At 29.9% G+C, this 3,697-nt stretch overlaps 1 pseudogene; it reads right to left on the bottom strand.

Moving 5' to 3' along the window:
- Positions 1-1,238: 1,238 nt before the first annotated feature.
- LOC133792075 (protein FAR-RED IMPAIRED RESPONSE 1-like) lies at positions 1,239-3,230 on the bottom strand (annotated as a pseudogene).
- Positions 3,231-3,697: the final 467 nt, after the last annotated feature.

Here is a 3,697-nt window from a genome sequence, read left to right as displayed (position 1 = left end):
CATTTAAGAAAATATATCAATTCTTTTTTATATCTTTTTTAATTTATTTGGAAAGTCATAAATTTATTACAAACTTTGTCACCATATAATTACAAACTATATTTAGAGAGTTTTTTTTTTTGTTTAAAAACTAAATCCATATAATTAAAATAATATATTATCTACATCATTTATAAAGCAAAAGATCATAATCAAATCATCCAAATCTAAAAGGATATATGCGGCAATAAAATTAAAATCAAAAGAGTAAGAAAGAAAAAGATGAACATGTAATAAAGAAAAGTCAAACCTATAGTGTCCCTTTTCACCAAGATCTTATTTTTACAATCAAAGAAATAAACAACACACAATTCATTTGAGAAATTTCCCAAGGCAAAAGGAAAACATGCAAGTATGTGGAACAATCCAAAGTTTTGTTCTGAATGAATTGAAAAAAAAGAAAAAGAACCAAGACTACCTTAAACATTGTCCCCAAACAAAGAAAAGAAGCATCAAAACACTCATGACTTTACTCATTTCACTTAAAGTTCTGCAAATAAAAAACATGAAAAAAAATTATATTAAATTTGACACGCATTTAGTTGAAATAATTTGGTACAATTATTACCGTTTCTTGATTAAGACTTGCGTTTACAGGTTCACAAAGTGGAGGCTACACAATATTGTCTCTCGATGTAGGAATATTAAGAATCTGAAAAAATTCAATATGTATTAAGCAGTGCAGCCACAATATCATTACATCAGTGAATAAGCATCACCACTCCACAATAACAATATTACAACAAGTGAAAATAATAAAGAAAATTGCAAAATTTATTCAATAAATTAAGGTTAAATTAAGGTTGAATGTACCTTGTTTTTTGGTCGTTTGACTCCATTGTAATTGTCTTTTGTCTTTTTTTTTTTTGAACAATTTGGTCAGTCTTGGATTGCTTTCGTTTGAAAGGAGGACAACCTTTACTTCGAACTGCACATGGGCTATGAATCTTAGCACTTTTCTGTGATATTTCATTCACAGAATCATTGTTTTGTATCTTATTTTTCACTTCCCACTTGTCACCATCTGAAATGAATTTCTCACTAAGATCGTGTATCATCTCCATCACTAAATTACACTTGTTCTCATCTTCAGCTGCCAAATCTGCAACTTTGTAAAATAAATTACACATGTTATCAAAACGACGTGATTCTGGTTTGTCACTCCAATTGTCATAACTTATTTTTATCTTAGTGTGATGTCATTTTACATCTTTCCTCCATCGCCTCGATATGTACTTATCTGAAACACAAAAATTCTTTCTGTGGATTAGAACAGAAATTGCATGTCTGCACAAGATTCCTTTGAATTCAAACAACTGACAGTTGCAATTACCTTCTGAATTTTCTTTGTTTAGGTTCACCATGAAAGATACACGTCGATTATGATCTCCAAATAAAACATCTTCAGCCACAACAAATTCATAAATAGTTTCATTGATATCTTTGTACGAAGATATTTCACAATAAAGTTTACCCTTGAACTCTTGTTGAATCTCTTTGAACTTTGAAGTTGTATATGCATCTTGATATTGTTTCTCCATTGCATACATAGTGATACACAATATTCACAAGTTGAAAGAATTAAAATTTTCATGATTTTCCTTTTCAACCTTGTCTCGCAAAGCATTCTCATATTGTTCTACAAATTGCTTCAAAGTAGTTTTTGAATTCACATACCCATCAAAGAATGCATTCATGCTTTCACTGCGTTGTGTTGTAGACATTCCAGCCCAAAAAGTATCATTCACAAAAGTTGGCACCCAACGTTTTCTCTCATTATAAAGACCTAATAGCCACTCATTAGCATGCAGTTCATGAAGCTTAATGAATTCCATCCATTTCTCTTCAAATTCATTTTTTGTCAATGTCTCATAAACAACATTTGATAAGGAAGACTTAATAGACTTATACTGAGTATAACCTTTTAGTTTCTCTGGAATCTTCTTCATTATATGCCACAAACACCACCTATGTTGTGTATTAGGAAAAGTGATCTCAATTGCATTTTGCATTGCCTTATCTTGATCAGTGATTATCGCATTTGGAGCATAATTAGACATACATGCAAGCCAAGACTCAAATAGCCAAATAAATGTCTCAGTATCTTCGTTTGATAGTAATGCACATCCTAATAATGTGGATTGTCCATGATGATTCACCCCTACAAATGCAGCAAATGACATGTCATATTTATTAGTGAGGTAAGTAGTGTCAAAACTCACAACATCACCAAACTCCTCATATGCAGCCTTACTTCTTGCATCTGCCCAAAATATATTTTTTATTCGACTCTTCTCATCTAAATCTATCACGTAAAAGAAGTTTGCATTATCACTTTGCATTTTCATGAAATACTTTTGAAGTCCAACAGCATCTCCTCCTCCAAGTCGTAGACATCTTACTTTTGCAATTAAATTTCTATAATCTTTCTCCAAAAAAGGAACCTTATCATGACCTCCCATTTCAACTACAAAATAGTTAAAATTCTTATTTGGTCTTATACCAGCTCTATCATTTATTTCCAATTTTCTTTTCACATATGGCTGGATAATTCTATTCACCTTGTGATACCGAAATTTTCCAGGTGTACTTAGTTCGTGATTATGGTCAAGCACAAAAGAAACTACCTGCACGGTTTTACTACTACATATTTTTGCTCTAATTTTAGCTTTACAATCTGTCTTTGTTGATGGATGCAACTTCAAAGCACTGCTACTATTGTGTCTTGGCTTTCCATTACGAGTGCATGCCATTGAAACATATTTTAGTTCTCCATCATCTCCCTTGGTCGAACTTCTTATACTTACTTCAAATCCGAATTGATTTCCATACTTTCTATAATATTCCAGTAATTCATCAATTGAATTAAACACCATTCCTATACTTGGCTCAACAACTTTATCATTCACATTGATATCAATAGCATCCTAGTTAATCAAAAAATAATATATCAAAATTTAAGAGGACAACAATGAACACAACATAAAAAGAAGCTCTTAAGTTATTGCTTAGGAGAAAATGAAGAAAAATAATTCTATTCTGATCAGTGGATTTACCTTGCAATCATTGTCATCTTCCTCATTGTGTGCTTGTTGATGATCAAAGTCTTCATAAGACTTTTCAGCATGTTTTTCTTCTTGGCTATTATTAGAGTTTATTGATGATTGGTTTGCTTTCAAAGGTTCATCCATAGATTAATTCTACAAACTAAGAAATAAAACAATTACTATTTATGACATGAAATTAGTCTATATGGTTTGGACACTGTACAAATGAAACATGTATAATATGTAATACATTTACATTAAGCACATAAAAATTCAATATAATAAAATATAAATTACACCAAATCGCCTAAGAGATTGTTGGAGTCTTTTACACAGTGAAACAAAGAAATATTTATATATTAACACATAAATTAAAAAAAATATTAATTATTTTTTATACATATAATTGGTTGAATATATGTCTATAGTAATATCAATTATTGGTGTAAACGTTTAATTGAAAACTTATATATAAGTATTTAATTGTCTAATTTGGAGAATATTTTAATCAAAATATTGGTTGTATAATAATATAAAAAAATATTATAATAATATACTAATAAGACCACAGCAAAATAGTATAATAATATACAATCCCAGAGTTGTAGTCT

The sequence above is a fragment of the Humulus lupulus genome, chromosome 7 (assembly GCF_963169125.1).
Source record: "Humulus lupulus chromosome 7, drHumLupu1.1, whole genome shotgun sequence".
In the NCBI taxonomy this organism is placed as follows: domain Eukaryota; kingdom Viridiplantae; phylum Streptophyta; class Magnoliopsida; order Rosales; family Cannabaceae; genus Humulus; species Humulus lupulus.
This window is presented reverse-complemented; position numbering and strand designations above follow the sequence as displayed.